The following is a 17,584-nucleotide window of genomic DNA, read 5'->3' as shown; positions in this document are numbered from 1 at the left end:
ATTACTTCTAAGATTTTGTTTTGTTACTTATTTAAAGGTGATTATACCTTTTTTGCAAACCTAGTGTTTTCAGATATTTTTAAAAAATTCACAGTACAAAGTATCTGAATTTTTTTTTTTTGTATTTTTTGTTTTTCCTAATGAGCAGCAAAAATGAGAGATATTTTATTAGGTTGTGTAACTACCACTTGCTAATTACTTTTAATTGGTGAAATAATAAATTGCTGGTTTATCTCTTTAAGCTTTTGACCTAGTAACTGCACTGTTTTTCATGAAGCATCTCCTTTTTGCTAGAGGCTTTCTCAGTGGTTTCTTTCACAAACATAAATTACTCTCTGGTATTAGGTATTAGTTAATATACTTTATTGCACTTTTCTAACAGTGTGATAATGGTTCTTCAGTAACTTTCTCCTGTCTCTTAAAGGTTCTTGCATGACTTTTGAAATGAAACTGTCTTTTTCAACCAACTCCTAAACACTTTCTTTACCTACTTCAGACAGAAACACTATTTTTGCATTGTCTGCATTATGCATTTCAGAGCAGCATTTGTCCTGTCCATCCCATCCCCTCTCCTCCCCTTCTATTCCCTCCTTTTAACCCTGTCTTTGCCATGTACAAACGATTAATTAAAAATAAAAAATATTTGGACCGTCTCTCAAGATATTAAGACTATTTATAAAGTGTTACAACGTAGTGATGCCATTATCTTGCAGATAGATATCTTTTTAGATTTCTCCATCCAGGGTGCAGGGTGTAACATTCATTCTCTTCTGCTATGTAATTATATTCTGCTATATAAATATATTTGTATAATCTGATAGCCCTGATGGCAGTTGTCTCCAACAGTCTGAGAAATGCAACTGTTGGTATTCCTTAGCTTCATTTTTATTTATTTTTTAATTAAATGTATCACAATGGAGAGTCAGTGATCTACTGAATTATTTCTGCTAATACTTTCCCCTTCCTCAAACTGTTGCCATATTTAAGTAGAATTCTGAATATGTTCTTGCTTTTAAATGAGACCATTTTTATGCAAAACCTATTTCACATGAGAAAATGGATGTATTTTCCAAGTTCTGGTGATCTTTTTTTTTTAATTATATGTTCTTGGAAATTTAAAGTTGCCTTTTTCTTTTTTTCCTCTTTTTTTTTTTTTCCTCTTTTTTTTTTTTTTTTTTTTTTCTCCCTTCTTTAAAGAGAAGAGAATTTGGTAACAGCAGCTTCCCAAATTACCGGAAATCTGTGGTTCTCTGACATTCATACTTTGGATTTTTTTTTTAAGGCAGGGAACCTAATGAGGCATTTGTATTTTTTATTTCTAATTATTTGTGAAATCATACTCAGTGCTTGCATATAATTTTATTTTTGCTTATAAGCTTCCATAGTTCTTTCAGTAACAATTGTCTGCCTTCTCATTGCTGTATTATTTTGAAAATAAAATGAGCTTTAGATGTCTGCTTCTGTCGTTTAATATTCAATTGCTATGGTTCTCAACTTTCAAACAAGTTAGCCTGTACAGAAAATAAGGCTTCATAGAAATGGCTTTACACAGATTTTCCTAACAAGGACAACCCATACCTGACACAGTCAGAAAAGATTTCAATAGACTCAGGAAGAATGGATTTTTATCTGGAAAAGAGGATGAGGAACTTTAAAAAATATATAGATAAAAGTTTAAAAATCCTTTAAGACATTATTTTTGTGAAACAAAAGGTTTTTCTCCCTCTTTATCCAGACAATCTATCAAAGTGCTGCAGGAGTTCTGTGGATAGAAGGATTATAAATGAAGATCAGGTGTCCTGACAATGAAGCAATGGTTTGTAGTCAAGTGTTTGTCAAGTCAACAATTTAATTTAATTTTTTAATTTGTTTATTTACCAGTCCTTTCAGTATTTCCATCAATATTATCATTTCAATCCTAGGATTTCATCACATAAGTGCTTATTCTGAGGGAAGTAATGAATTAAAATGAGGAAAAATTAGTATAAAACTAAAGGAATAATTAAAAAAGTATATCAAACTATGCCATGAACCCTTATAATTCTCAAGAATAAAATGAGCAGAAGATAATATCTAAATAGACATTTTGTTAATACTTATTTAAGGACTTAGGACCTCCTAATTTTTACTAAACTAACTGCTGAGCGCACATCTCTGGTTTGATAAATATAAGAGTGATTTTGTTATGTTTTGGGTATCCATTCTTTGAAGACTTTTTAAAAATAGAAGTAGATTTGCTACTTCATCAGCACATTGCTTCTGCCTGGTTATTCCCTACATGGCCAAAATCAGCCCTTGAGTAAGCCATATGGATTCTTCCAAAGGAGGAGATCGCTCACTGATTTACAGCTGCTGTGAGCTGAACTGACCTCTTTCCAGCTGCATGTGATGTTTAAGATGGAGATTAAAACATCTTCTTGGACAGTAAGGCTTCTAAGAGAAACTCTGTTATTGGGTAAAATACCTTGAGCAATGAGAGAGCAGGACGTACTCATGCTAGATGCCTTAATCTGAATGCGAACAACTCTTCAGATCACATTTATAATATTTTCCATTTCCAAACAAATAACTATGAAACATAAGCTAGTTAAAATGTCTTCAGTGGTGAAATAAAATATAAAAATACATAGAATTGGCAAATAAAAAAACAAGTGACAAATTTGTCAGCTTCATCATCACTTTTTCAAGTGGCAGCAGCCAAGTTATCCCTATGCTAACTATCAATCAATTTACTTTTTGCAGCTGATAAGATATTGTCTAATTAAATTGTTTTAATTGCCTTTGACTTTTAATGCAAGGAAAATCACAATATGCTTTCCATTAAAATGCTCCCTACTCATTTCTGTATACTGTGCTTGTCATTATGTAGTTAACAGTTGTTCCACAGTGATATCAAGACTCCATATTTTCTCTTTAAACAAGGATCCTGAAAAAAATGCAGGACTATTTTCTATATCCTAATATATTTTCTTTATTGCTGGCAAGATTGAGTAATGCCCACTTATACTCTCTTCTCATTCTCAAAAATAGTTATTCAAATACCGTATTTAGAAACATTTGATTCATTCTGTCACTGCATTTGCAGTTAGAATGCTAATTCCGGAAAATACTATCTCCCTGTTTTTCACACTGATTTATTTACTGTTTACCTTTTCTTATAAGGCTATAATGAAGCACAGAGATAAAAGTTGAATTCCTGCTTTATGAAAGTAAGAGAATTAACTGTTAATTATACTACAGGAATGTGTGTCAATAAGACTCGGCCAGAATTAGGACTGTAGATCCTCAGCAGTTGTATAGCTGCCCTGAGTATGATGGCAAGCACACAAGGGCGGTATTAAATATTCCGGATCTAAGTTGTAAGATTCCAAGAGGACTCTCTCCAAGTATTTGTCTGTTATCTTCTGCATTTGCAAGGCAAAGGGTGGGGAAGAGGCACTCAATTTCGTGACAGTTTGTCATCTTAAATCCAGAAAATACAGCAGTGTTTCTGGGGCTGGCATTTCAGCCAGTTCAAACCATACTTCATCTTAATTCAGCTCAGAAGTAAAGAAAGCTAAACCAGCTATAAACAGTCATTGCTGTAAGATAGGAAAAACATGAAAACAAACAAAAAAATGCAGAAAGGAGAACTTATTTCTCTGGGCTTTCAGGTAACCAGACGGGAGGAAAAAATTTTTGAAGTGCAGCCATTCTGCATTTAGTTTACTGTCTGACCCAATAAATTATTTTCAATGCTAATTGCAAAGAAGATAGCACCTAAAAGTTGTATGTAAAGGCTTCTGTCACACTGTCACAAAATTGCTCAACGTTTAGCATTCACCCATTGCCATATGCTGTACTATACCCCCTGCTTCTGGTTTACAAATAAAGTACAAAGCGCTGCAGCTGTATCTTCTAGCCATTTCTTCGGTGAACAGATAATGATATATCTAATGCTGAAATATTTGATGTGACTAGTGGACATTTTAGTCACCGCAAAAGTCCTTAATCTCCCTAGGATCCACAGTAACAAAATTATTTGATATGAGAACCTTTGATATTACAAGTTGTATTTAACATTTCAAGGCTCATTTGAATCAGCTCAGCTCACTGAACTGCTAAAGCATACAAAACAACACATCTTGCAGAGAGGAAAAACCTATAGATGTGTTTCATAGCCTAAAGGTATATTAAAAAAAAAAAATCATGGAAAATGAATTGCTGAAGATAAGGCCCAACATTTTATTGGTGCCATTCATTTCAAAAGTCAGATGAAAGCACAGTTCTGGTGCATTGCACAACAGAAGTGTAGATGGATCTACAGATGGATGCAAAGGATACTACTGAGATTTCCATGACATACTGGGGAACCTCTTAAGACAGAAATTTTGTTGTGACTCACAAATACCTGTAGTGCGTGAGCAATCAAATTTCACATTGATCCATAAATTACTACATCATGAACTTGATTTCTTTTCCCTGTTGTAATCCATTAAGATGCTAGCAAATTTTAGTTTTCAGTAGGGATATGCAGGCAATAACATCTTCCCACTGTGCCTTGGCAGCATACTAACGGCTATTGCAAAACACTTAGTGTAAGCATTCAGCCAGGTTTCTGCCCACAGCAGAAATAAATGAATAAATAAGCTTTCATCCAGTTGTGCTACCCATGTTAACACATTGTTTTGTAACCTCAGTATGAAATAGAAAAAAAATCATTTCAGGGGTTATGTATTTTGTGGTACATTGAAGAGGGAATCTTAAGTAGAAGGTTTTATGCCTTTAGAAAAGCGTATCTTTGTACTACTCCAAGTGCTTGTCTTCTAAGTACAGCACTAGAAAAAGAGTGCTTTCTACAGGTCTGTCTTTTAAAATACATATATATATGTTGATAATGATGAACTGATCCTGAGGCTTTATTCAGGTTACATTCTCAGTGACCCAATGGGACAGATTTTGCTGTGGGGGCATTTTGTTAACAGGCCTGAAGGATTAATCTTGCATTTAATTTCTAAGACCAGCACAGTTTTTGACAAGACACTTCTATTTCTGTTAGTGGTGTAAAGTTATTGCAAAGAAAAAGCATGATATAATGTGCACATTTTCTTCCTGTGGTGTTTTTTTGAGGGACAACATGAGTGGTCAACGAATCAAAAAAATAGTAAAATTATGTGAAAAAAAATATTTCTCACCAAGAGTATCAAATTGCGTGTCGTAGGAGCTTGCATTTGTAGAAAGATTACATATAACTAGAGTGGTGCCTTTTAGGAAGCATGAGAGAATCCAGTGATATGTCACGCAGTTTCTGTAGGGGAAGGTCTGGTCTAGGCTGTCAAAAGTTAGTAAAATTCTCTGTTCTAATTCAAATTGATGGTGGATCATGTTCTACATTTATAATAATTGCATAAGAAGCATTGCAAGTAAGTTTTTATTCTATCAATCTATATATAAATACTGTGAGATTTAACACATACCTTACAAGATCTTTCACAAATGCTGGTAATTTGCATGGTTTTAATGTTTTTTTCTTTTATAGTAGGCAATACTCAAAATCCAGAGGAAGAGGTTGCAATCTACAGGAAGCTGGTAGGTCAAATTTTAAAATTATATAAACTGCAGTATAATTAGGTTGACAAAAAAGATATAAGCGGTAAGGTAATGAAACTTGCATTTACTGGGTATTCAGAGATATGCAAAATCATTTTAATTTACATACTGAGGGGGAGAAAATGTGGTTTAGCAGAGGCAATTAACATGAGAAAGTAAGACAGATGCTGTGCAAATAATTCATAATGAATAATTTCTTTGCTCCATTTTGTGTTTGCAAGTTTTCCAAACAAACTAGTTTTTCTGATGTATATGTTCAAACTGTTTGCTGAATAATATCTATGCATAATTTTTTGTCTGTAATTCATTCATAAGCAGAGCTTTTTGAATATTCAGGCTTTTTTGAATGGTTATGTAGGTTGTACAACACGTTTCTCATTTCCAATTGGAGAAACATAAACTTACAGCTTCTGCTGTGAATAATCACAATATTATTTTACCAAACATTCCTGCTAGTACACTCATTTGTTAAAATAATCATGGAAAAAGAGATGCAAACAAAAGCAAGTAAATTAGGCTGGCATGCCCTCTTTTGTTTCTCATTTGGAGAAAATAAATTGTACCGTCCACAATTCTGTTTGTCTTTAATTGAAATGTGAGGAAGATGAAAACACACAATCATAGTCTTACAGGTTTCATATGGTTGTATTGTAGGGTTGTACTTAAATATTTCCTTACTGCAAGGAGTGTGCTCTAATTGTGTTCTCATGTGTTCTTGTTTCCAGTTGTTCAGACCCACTACCTGACAAACTGGTGTTTCTTAACTACAGTCTGCTCTTTAAGCAAGTCAGTTGCTAACTGATGTGTCGTGCCGCTTGCCTCTCCACTTGTTAGGGCTAAATTTCCATCCATTCTGTAGCAAAACATCGAATCAGCCTCTTCTGTGTAGCATAAAGGAAAGGCATATATGTGGGAAGATAATGAAGATAAATACACTATTTGTTGGCAGTCAAGGTGATTAATTGCAAGAGACGGGCTTAATTATGCCAGTAGTAATAATTGGTGTCATGGACAGAGACCATTTTTTTTTTTCTTATGGCCCATTGTTCAGAATGTCTTGAAGTTTAAATACAGACACCTTAATGAATTAGTACAAATAGTAACTTCTTAAATAACAGGCATATATTCTTAATTACATTTAGAGTCATATTTACTTGAAATGCTGGACAAGTCAGTTCTTACTCTTCCTGTGAGTGAAACAGGTCATCAGACCTGAGAGACTGCTGTGTTCTTATGACAAATCCTGTGTGATGAACTCAGTAACAAGTGAATTCCATTTTCAATGATCAATGAATTCCATTTGCAGCATATTATTATATATATTTTTTAAGTTTTTATATTTAAAATATGTATATTGCAGAGTTTCTATTTCAGTTTACCATTTTAATAATGTTAATTACAAAAAAATAGGAATAAAATCTTGGTATTGGTAAGCTGAGCTTCACATTCCTAAGGAAGCAGTGGGAGAATTTTAAGTTCTCCTTTTGAGATACCTTTATATCCCATTTATTCCCTCGCACAGAGGATCTGACAGTCTCAGCTTACACCTTTCCTCTTGAGATCAGAAAATAGCCTGGGAATTTCTTACAACATGAGAAGTGCAAAGGAATCGCTCAAATCTTTCTAACACTAATAGGACAGGAGAACTCAGGGAACTAGAAAAACGGTTTCACTAATGTCAGTTCCACAAACATGTATCAGTGTTGAAGTTCTGCTCTTCTCTTATTTTATGCTGAATAATGTGAGAACACTGAGACAACAATTTTAATAACTAAAGTACACATGTATGTCTTTGGAAGAGAACAGTAAAAATAGAATAGCTTACTTAGTAAGTCCCAGTTTAGTAGCTTGTTAACTAGCAATTACAAGTTCCTTTGGGTACAAAGAAATGATGTCTTGTCTCTAATGAGCACGGCAAGCTAAACAATTATTTGAAAATACAGAAAAATATCAATGAATTGGCACTGAAATGAGAAGTAAATTGTACTTCACTAATTTGGCATGTTTTATCTAGCTAATGGGTTCATTTTTTAAATGAGATATACAAAGTGAAGTAAGAAAACAGAGAATAAAACATCCACTAAATTTACCTAGTTGGATATACATTCTTACTGCTCCTTGGGTTGCCTCCCTTCTCCCTATCTTTCTTCTCCTATCTTCTCAACTTATTAAAAAATCCAGACATAGTAAAGCCTTACATTGATTACATTCTGTTTTCTTCATTCCTGTTTATCTACAGCTTAAACGAGAATGTTTTGGAATCTGAAGTTGGTTAGTTTTTTGTTTGTTTGCTATAATATGATTGCTATAGTATGATTGCTATAATACATTGTCTTCATAATCTTAAAACAGACATTCTAGATTATACATCCCTTTGAACATAATTCTTGCTCTAACTTCCCGTTCTATTCTAGATGCCTTCATTTTTTATTTATTTATTTTTTTAATACTGCTCAAGTTCTTAGTGGTAGGACTGACAAATGAACATGTTTCTTTGCATTATATGGATTTATAACAAATAAACAAATAAAGTTTATTTATTATTTAAACAAATAAACCATATCACTTTACAAATCTATTCCCCAGTGATGTTACAATGAATTAAATATTGGGCTTCTCATGGATTGCTCACTGCAGTTTAACACAACAGATAATGGAAGGAGATCAGGCATGAAAAATTCCTCTTTATCTCACACCTTTTGTCACACGAAGTAACTGATAACCACTAAGTTCATCATCTTTCTTTCATACAACATTCAAAAAATCATGCACTTAAACCATGACCTTCACAGAGAAAGGACTGTGTCATATTGTCTAGGCAGGAGCAAAAATGGGGCCCCGATCCTGAATGGAGTCATTGGATTTTATCAGGAGGATAGATAAAGCAAGTGAATACTTTAGTGTGTGCTTTTCTGGAACATTGTTCCAAGGAAAATATTTTGCATTTAAACAAGGGAGGATAGAAGGAGGTAGAAACTGTAAGAATTACTCATTAAATTAAGGTTAAGGAAATCAGAAATAAAATTGTTTATCTAGCAGTTTATTTAAAATACACACCAGTTACAATGTTTCAACTATTTCATTATGTTATTAAAAATGATATGAAATAACACAGAATTTATGCTTTTTTTTTGGGGGGGAAAGTTATCCCAATCCTGAGATTTGTACGTTGGTTTTATTATTATCTAATATTTCTTGTTATCTTTTGCATACCAGGGAAATGAAAAAATATATATTATATTTTCCAATGTCAAATGAGCCCACAAAAGTTAAAAAATTCAATAATGTGGTATTTTTATTTAACAATTTTAGCTTTTTTTTTTTAAAAAAAAAAGTTTTTATTTAAAAGGAACAAATGCTGTTAGCAATGTTTGCATTGGTATTTTCTGTAGGGGTAAAAGGGCATCGCTTAGGTAAACTGTCATATATCACATGCCCTATTTTGCATATAGTACACTTCTATTTTTTTTTTTTTCTGTTTCTCCTTTCTCCCAATTATTCTCTGCAGTTTTACATGAATTTTCCAGTAGATGATTTGTCTGCACCTTTTTACATGCTTACTGATAAAACAGACTGCTAACTTAATATTGATTTTGAGTCAGACTTGACAGCTCATGCTGATTGAATTAGCTTCAATATTATGCAAAACAACTACCATATCCTTTAGAGGTCGCTTTTTATTTTCTCTTTCTCTTTGTATTGTCCCATATCTATTATTCAACTGCTTGATGTAGCTCTATTATTCAGCTCTTGTTGAACTGACTTTCAACTGTTGAAAAACTAGGTACTGGGCTAGGCACTACAACACTGTATGTTGCCATTCACCTTGCCTGTGACCTGCACTTACAGTTTCATTTACTCCCATGCAGATTATGTAGCTGTGATGTACCTCATCCACACCAACAATACTTAATGCAGAACTGAGAAAAATATGTCTGCTATCAGGAAGAAATGCTGATTTTATCCTTAGTTCACTTTGGAAGACCCACTGTTATTAACCAAAATGCTCCCAGCCTTTTATCTTAATCTTCTAGCTGTGTGATCTGGAAATGCAAAGGCCTTTCTATATACAGACAGCTACATAGAGTATATACTTTAATGTAATGGGTACAGCATCTCAGTAATTAACGCAGGAAGACAAGTGAAACTGTTCATCCTCTTGGTGTCACAGTCATGAAAATGGCTAAGAGAATTAACATTGTAATAGCTTGCAATTACACTCAAGAGCAGTCAGTAGCTTGCGAAACCAAACTAAGGACTAGTTAACAACTGTATCTTCCATTTATGTTACACGAGTAATGAGAAGACGAATCTATTATTCAGGAACTGGAATCTCAAATATGTACTATAAATGAGTATAACTCCAGTAACTAAATAGGCCAGAAGAAAGTAAGAGCCCTGGGTTGTGCTTCACACAAATTAGAACTGCCCCGAGATTTGTGTGTTCAGTTTAAGACTTGTCTTAGCAGTTTCACATCAGTGTGTGACAAGTGCTCTTGGTGTAGTAGCCACAGTGAAAATCATGCATCCTATCACCTCTCCAACAGCGATACCAAATTTCAGTACCCATGAGGTGTTCCCTGAGAGCTGGACAGTTTGAACACAAAAACACATCTCAGGACCCAGTGAATTCTCCTCTTGCTCTGCCAGCTGACCAAGGCTCATCATTTGCTTACAAATGGCACTAATGCACTTTAACAGGAAGTTGACAGCCAGGTTCTTCAGAATGCCTACGAAATAATTGTGTTCAGCAAAAGCTACCACATGAGAAAAGGGTTTTAGTCAGGAGCTTTGTATGTAAAACACAATACAGACATCTGCCATGACAGAGAGATGGTATTTTACTGGGTTTTGCATGGGGGGTCTCATTAGGGATGGCTGTGTACAACAAACACGCTCATTTGCAGACAGCAATTTTTCTAATGAAAAATGATCCATCTCTTAGTACAACCTTGTTCTGCACCTATGAAAGTCTGCATATTTTCTTTACTTTCCACTGAGCAGGTATTGCCTACAAAGACTTTCCATTTTTTCTCCTCTTCTCCTTCTTCCAGAACTGCAAACTTGTTGATGGCTTTGAATTGTTCAGAGCCGTTCAAGCATATAGCAAGTAGCTTTCTACCTGCTCGGTACTTCCATTTGAGCCATTTCAAAGACAGGCTATAATTCTTACGAGGTAGATGGGCTGGCTGTGGAAGGGAAATTAAAAAAAAAAAAAAAAAAAAAAAAAGCTAAAGGGACTGGAAACTACCTCAAAATACTAATACAGTTTCAACACTTTTTTCTTCTATTGTTTGACAAATTATGGACAGCTTCTGGCAATATTTAAATGGTGGCACAAACTCTCTTATTTTAATGTCAAACATGCATCACATTTATTGTATTACTAAAGATGGTAATTCCAGTGTGTTAAAATTCTGTATCTTTTCCCTCCTCCTTTGTTGGAAGCTCACTGCATGATACTCAGATGTTTTTCCTGTACCACTGTGGTACCACTATGTGGTTACTTCCCTAGAACAGATACTCCCAGGTGTATTTCTTTCTTTTTCGTGTTTTTTTTTTTTTTTTTCCTTTTTTTTTTTTTTTTTTTTATAGTCCACACATCTGTTTGGAGGATTTATTTCTTACTATGCAATCTTAGGCATAGGATTAAGAAAGAAATTGGAACATCTAAATGAGGTGCAACCAATGATATTCTATTGTATGTAATAAACGTGGAAAATTGTACCAATTAATTAAAACAATCCTGTTTACAATGTGTTAAAGTATTCAAGAGGCATTGTTCAGTAAGGTAGGCCCTCTCTTTATTCTGAAGAGTTGAGTCCTACATTGCTATGGTTGCTCATTGCATATGACAATTCATAGCTTATAAGGTTGGAAAAAAACTATGCTTATCGTCTGGTTTGACCTCCTCTGTAATGTCAGTCAGTGAACTTCACCTGAACTTGACCCAAATAACCACTCCATCAATTCCATAACTTACATTTGAGATGAAGCACATCTCTCAGAAAAATGTTTCAGTTCTATATAAAGACTCAAGCAACCCAGAATTCACATTCCATAGGCAAAATGTTCCAGTCATTGATTAGCTGCAGTATTAAAATTTCACCTTCATTGTACACTACATTTATATAGTGTCAGCTTCCAGAAACTGTCTTTAATTATGCTTGTTTTCATCAAGTTATAGCAATGTGTCTGGTGGAACAGTTACATACTGATAGAGGAATAATGATATTTAAGGACATGTGGAAAAATCAGCATTTCCAGGTTAGCAACTTCAAGCACATGCTTAAAAGGCAAGGGGACAAGCATCCAGGATTTATCTCTTGTAAACTGCAAATCTTTTTTTGTTTTCTCCTTTTTCCTTTCCTTTCAAGTCACGCTGAAGGGCAATTTTTCAAAGAAGTGTAAGGAAGAGAACCACGGCCTTTCAGAAGGTGGATGAGATGTTCTCATGTCAGCAGGATCTGTAAGTGACAAGGTGATACTCAGAGAGACTTCGGAGATGCTAGGGCTGAATCTAAGAAAGCGTGCATGTTCTAGGTGGTGCATTACAGCCCCACCTTTTAAGCATCTCATGCATGGAGCAGTTACTGAATATATAGCCAACAGGAAACAAGGCAGGTCTGTAGTCCCATTCCTTGGGCACTTTGCTAGCATCTGAAAAAATATGTTATCGGGATTCACTACTTGGAATTTGTCCTTGAAGGTAGGCGCTCTTTAGTTCCTCTACAGAACTAAACAATGGTAAAAGATTTAAAACATGCTAGAGGAGGAGTAGCCTGTGGTCACCATTTATGTACTAATCCACAGTTCTAACGCAATAAATGAGGTATCTGGTTTATTCTCCTCAGCCTTATGCATATTCAGTCTCATGCCTCTCGTTCCCAGGAGAGTACCCTTACCACTAGATTAAAGGGATGGGAGCAGAGTTCTCTTCTGTTGAAGCTATGTCACCACATCTAAAAGATTTCAAGATTAATTTGAATAGAGAACAAAAGATAGAGCATGGCTTCCTTGTTTTCTAGTTAAGACTCTCACTGTTGGGAGAAGACATGGTTATCCTTCTAATAGCCGTAAGTTTTCTCTCAGAAATTACCATTTTTACATGGATATCATTTATCCTAACTGTGGACCTGAAGCCAGTGTTTCTGCACTGGTCTTTCTAATAATGCCTAGATGTGTAATTTTTGTTTATTTTTGCTTTGTTACTCTCTCAGCTACCCTTTCACTCACACCTGTCATTTTTACAAAAGTGTTAACAGTGGGAGCATGCATTCAGTTATTCATCAGGACAAACTAACGCTGTTTTCTGTAAACCGTCTTCCAGGAAACAATCACCCAACTTGAAATGTAAACCTCATTCTTTTTTACTAGGTACCTGACCTTGACTTCAGCATTTCTGTTGAACAAATGAGGCCACCTTACCAAGGTGTCTAGATTGGTCTATGCCATTAACCTATATCCATCATAATTGACCATCAACAAATCTTTGTTGCATGGCGTTTAATCAGCCATTTGTTCTCTCTCAAATTACTGATAAAGACATCAAGTAGCTTTGAAACATTCTCTGTATCACTGCTAGAAACACTCCTCCTACAAGAGGAAGATTTACAAATATCTTTAGATTGCATGGGCTAAGTGTACTTGGCTTTTTGCTAATTTCTGTTTAATCATCATAAGGATCAAGGCACACGCTTTATGGGCTGCTCTTACTGACATTCCATTACCTTTTTTTCCACTGGAACCTGCGTTGCATCAAAATGTAGTTTGACAAGATTTGTTTCCCATCTAAGCGTAATTCTCAGTTTTTCATCCTGACAGGGACAACTCATTACTTAGCGGCAACCATCTTTTTAATACATCTCTAACATTCATTTTTGCAGTCTGGTTTATTTTCAAGCAGAGATATTATTTCCAGTAAAATGACTATCACAGTATTTCTATGTGAAAGTCTCTCTGCAGAATCGTGCATATTCACTGTGCATATTACGTTCAAATGTAGTCTGCAGCATTTCAGACAAGGACAAATCTTGAAATCTGTGAAATGCCATAGAAAAAGATGAGACCAGGAGAAGTTGTGGCTACGTGGATGTTCTTCACCTCTGTGAATAAATGCAGTCCTCAAGCTACAGCATTGCATGCAATTTACCAAGCTCTACTAGTATGCTCCACTATCCCCTCTTCTCAATTAACCTTGAAAAGCTGAGAGATACTTCCCTGCTGATTTCTGGATTGCCCCTTAAAACTCCTGCTCTTTGTTGACAATTACAAAACTAGAGCTGCAGTCAGAAAATTAAGTCTGCTGTAGTTTCTTTCTAATCAGACATTTACAGTATGCTCTCCCCAGCTACAAGTAATCCAATGTGGTCTCGTTTACTTCATTTCTCAACACAGGTTTTCTGTTTTATGGAATACAGACATGAAGATTGTTACGTTTTGCCAGCAGATAGAGAAGGCCCTGCTGCTGTGCATTACCCATCTCTATGGTTCCTTTTACTGCAGTTTTTGTGTATCATGACGGACTTAAGTTGCTACTTTCCTCCTGGCCTTGCCACTAAGTTTTATAGCTGACACCAGCTTGTGCCTAGCCATTTGCCGTTCTCTAGTCTTCTAATCGACATTGCTTTGGTGCTCCTTTTTTGGTGCCATTGGTGCTTTCACTGATCTGTAGCACAAGGGAAGGGGAAAATTTAAGACTAGGTATGAGCCAACTCTTAACTGTGCATTACAGAAGAGATAAACTGTTCCGTGTGGTATTGAGGTATCGCTGCACAGGATGGGTGTTGTGCGAGGAACCGAGGCCGGGGGTAAGCTGTGGCTTCTTCACTGAGGGGAAGGGGACGGCAGCACCCTTCCCTTAGTCAACAACTGCCCGACAGTTTGCCCAAACACCTCTAACTCGGGGCAGAAAAGAGGGAGGCGATTTTTGTGACAGCTTTTTATTCGCGCGACGAGTTTTTAACAATTCATTGCGGCTCCGCGGCGGACAAGGACGGACCCGGTGCGCGGGCACCACGCACCGCGGCGCGAAGCCCGGCGGGCCCTGCCCGCGGCCCGGCCTCGCCCGCCGCCCGCCGCCGCCTTCCCCTCAGGGCCGCGGCGGGGAGCGGGGGGCGCCCCCCCTCAGCCCAGCGGCCCCAACCGCCCGGCAGGGGGGCGCTGCGGGCGCCGGGCGCGGGGATTGGCTGGCGGCCGCGGCGCGTGCGGCCGGCGGGGCTGCGGGCACGGCGCGGCCGGCGGCGGCTGAGGGGGGCGGCCGGCGGGGCGGGCGGGCGGCCGGGCTGGCGGGGGCCGCGCTCCCGCCCTCCGCCGCGGCTCCTCCGCGCTGAGCCGGGGGGCGGCGGCTGGGGCTGGGGCTGGGGCTGCTGCCGCTGCGCCGCTCCTCGGGGGGAGGGACGGGACGGGAGGGGAGGGAAGGAGGGAAGCGAAGGGAAGGCAGAGCAGGCGGGGGGTGTCCCTCGGCAGTGAAGGAATCCGCCGCACCGGCGCGAAGTTCTCTCCCAGCGACGCTGCGAGGCTGTCGGGCTGCTCCTGCTGCCGCCGGTAATGCTCCGTTCCCCGCTGCTCGCTCGCTCTCCCCCGCTCCCTCCCCGCGGCGCTGCCCGGGGGCACCCGGGGCTGCTGCCGCCGCCGCCGCCGCTCCCGGCCCCTTCCTCGCCCTCCTGGGCCGCTGCCGAGCGCTCGCCCCGTTCCGCGGAGCTCCCGGCCGCCGGCTCGCCTCCTCCCGCCGCTGTCCGTACCCCCCCCCCCCCCGTTATTTCCCCCGCTTCCAGCCGTGCTCGGAGCACGCACGGCTCTGCCTCAGCCCCCAGCGCCGCTCCAGCCGCCGTGCATTTGTATTCCGAAAGGGAATTAAAAAAAAAAAAAAACAACCAACAAAACCCACCCAAACCGCTGCTCTGCATCAGTGCCGCGGGCTGGCAGCGAAGGACGGCGGCAGGCAGCCGCCCGCCCAGGGGCCGAGCCCGGCACCGACCCCGCACCCCGGGGAGCCCCCGGCGAGGCACCTGCGCGGCTGCCGGCGGAGCTCCCAACTCCGCGGCCGCCCGCGGCCCCCCGCCCGCCGCACTTGGTGTCAGGATGGCCCCGTGTGAACGCGCCGCTGTCCGCTGCGGGCGGCTTCGCCTCGCCGCGGTGCTGAGCGAGCCGTCCTGCTCGGGGCGCTGAGCCGGGCATTGTCTGCCTGCTGCCTGCCTGCCTGCAGCCCCGGCGTGTGCGTGTGTGTGTGTCCGGGGGTGAGATGTGTGCTTTGTCCTTGTGGAGATGGACCGAACCTCGCTGACGCGCAGCACCAGGTATAGTAGCGGAACTGAAGTGCGGGAGCGTGGAATTGGAGGGTTTGTGGTGATCGCAGGTTTAGGCGTGTGGGAGAAATAGTGTGTGAGATCTAGGAAATTCAAAACGCGTGCGTTTTCGAGACGCGAAGCCTAGAAGTAGCAGTAATGCAGCAATCTGAGGAAATAAGGCTTGCCTGAGCCGTTACGGAATACCAGCTGTCAGTAAGCATGTGTAGTTATCTAACAGCCTCCTAGAGCACTTCATGGCACGCTGTCTGCCAGCTCGTGTGGCTCCGAAGCGCAGTCCTTGCATGTTACGGGCAGAGTTGGCGAAGTGGTAGCACCTGTTAATGAGGTTACTGCATGCAAGCGTAATAGTCCGCCTCGGTTGTGCGGTCTGAAAGTTTTCCTTCAAACTTCAGAAGAATGCAGGCAGAGGTGATTCTGTCTTCAAGATATTTGTATTAGAATTCAGTTCATCCCGATGTGACAGGAGGGCGAATCTCTGCTGTGTCTCATGATGGCAGGTGTTTTGCAAAGGAGCTTATGTAAAGGGCCAGGGAAAATGGATTTTTACAAGGGGCTGATGGTCTGAAGGTAGACGGTGTTGCATTGGCAAGGTTTAAAATGTGTGCAAACAATGCATTTGGGCATTATTTTCCTGTGTATTGGCAAATCACTAACCAGGTTAAAGATGAATTTAGCTTGGCCCTTATGTTGAGCTTTCTGGTCTCTGAGTAATAAATGAGAAGTATTCGTATCTTGTGCAGATTTACGTGGTCGTGTATGCAGGAAGCCAGCTGGGAGTTCCGGGCTTTAAATCAGTTTGAGAGAAAAAGTTTTTTAGCTGTGGCTTCTTACTGTCCTAGCAACATCATCCAAGAACTCACAGCAGTATTTTTTTTCAAATGTTATCACATGTTCAGCACATCATTCAAATAATAAGAATAATAAAAGAAGTTTTGATCTGGATCATGTTTGAATTTTTATTCTGCTTATTTTAAAACATTTCTTTCTTAATACTGCTCATATGAAAGCAATAATCTTTAAATTCTTTGGGTGCTTATTTCTAATGTGGATAATGAAAGTAAAATTATCATGCTTCTGTGTCACTGAGATTTCAACTCTTTATGTAGCTTGGGAAAAATTAACACATGAACATCACTAGTGATGTTTTTCCTTTAATTAACTTGAACTGTATTTTCAGTATTTTGCGCTAAAAGTCAAAGAACTGCTTGAGAAAACAGAGGAGGTACTTGCTCTTATTAGGTCACACAGATTAATAGTGGTAGGAACATTGATTTGAGGGGGCTTATAGTCAAGTTTCTGTGCCTTTTTAAAGAACATTTTTATTTCTGGGAAAAACAGCAACATATATCATCTTGTGATATATTATGGTCATGGCTCTGGCATATTCCCGTCGAATACTGTCATTTTGGTTTCTGCAGTAAAGGATATTTCTTGTGCAGAATATTACCATTAGAGTAAGTCATGGTGTAAGCTGGATCAATGATCTTGTGCCTAAATTACTTAGAACGGCATAGAAAAGGGAAAATGTTCATTCAGTTCAATCAAGGTCAATGTCTAGACTTTCTTGCCTGAGAGGTCAAACTAAACCGAAGGTCATATTAAATGGAGACAAAGCTCAAGCCACTGTTAGACCACTCAAGTCAATATGCCGATGTTTGAAAAGCTGTTTTGTTTGTTTGCCGTTT

The 17,584-nt window shown here is 38.9% G+C and overlaps 1 protein-coding gene across 6 annotated transcripts in view; it reads left to right on the top strand.

Moving 5' to 3' along the window:
* The window catches only part of TENM2 (teneurin transmembrane protein 2), a 1,606,114-nt gene that overhangs the window by 923,364 nt on the left and 665,166 nt on the right, over window positions 1-17,584 (top strand). For 4 of the 6 annotated variants that reach the window (XM_072044660.1, XM_072044658.1, XM_072044657.1 and 1 more), the window contains exon 12: window positions 5,519-5,568. The gene's annotated coding sequence lies outside the window, so the exon portion shown is untranslated. Of the gene's footprint in view, window positions 1-5,518; window positions 5,569-14,923; window positions 15,136-15,565; window positions 15,888-17,584 lie in introns of those variants that run through there. The other 2 variants (XM_072044655.1, XM_072044656.1) reach the window with 2 other exon arrangements.

The sequence above is a fragment of the Anas platyrhynchos genome, chromosome 14, assembly GCF_047663525.1.
Source record: "Anas platyrhynchos isolate ZD024472 breed Pekin duck chromosome 14, IASCAAS_PekinDuck_T2T, whole genome shotgun sequence".
NCBI classification, from domain to species: domain Eukaryota; kingdom Metazoa; phylum Chordata; class Aves; order Anseriformes; family Anatidae; genus Anas; species Anas platyrhynchos.
This window is presented reverse-complemented; position numbering and strand designations above follow the sequence as displayed.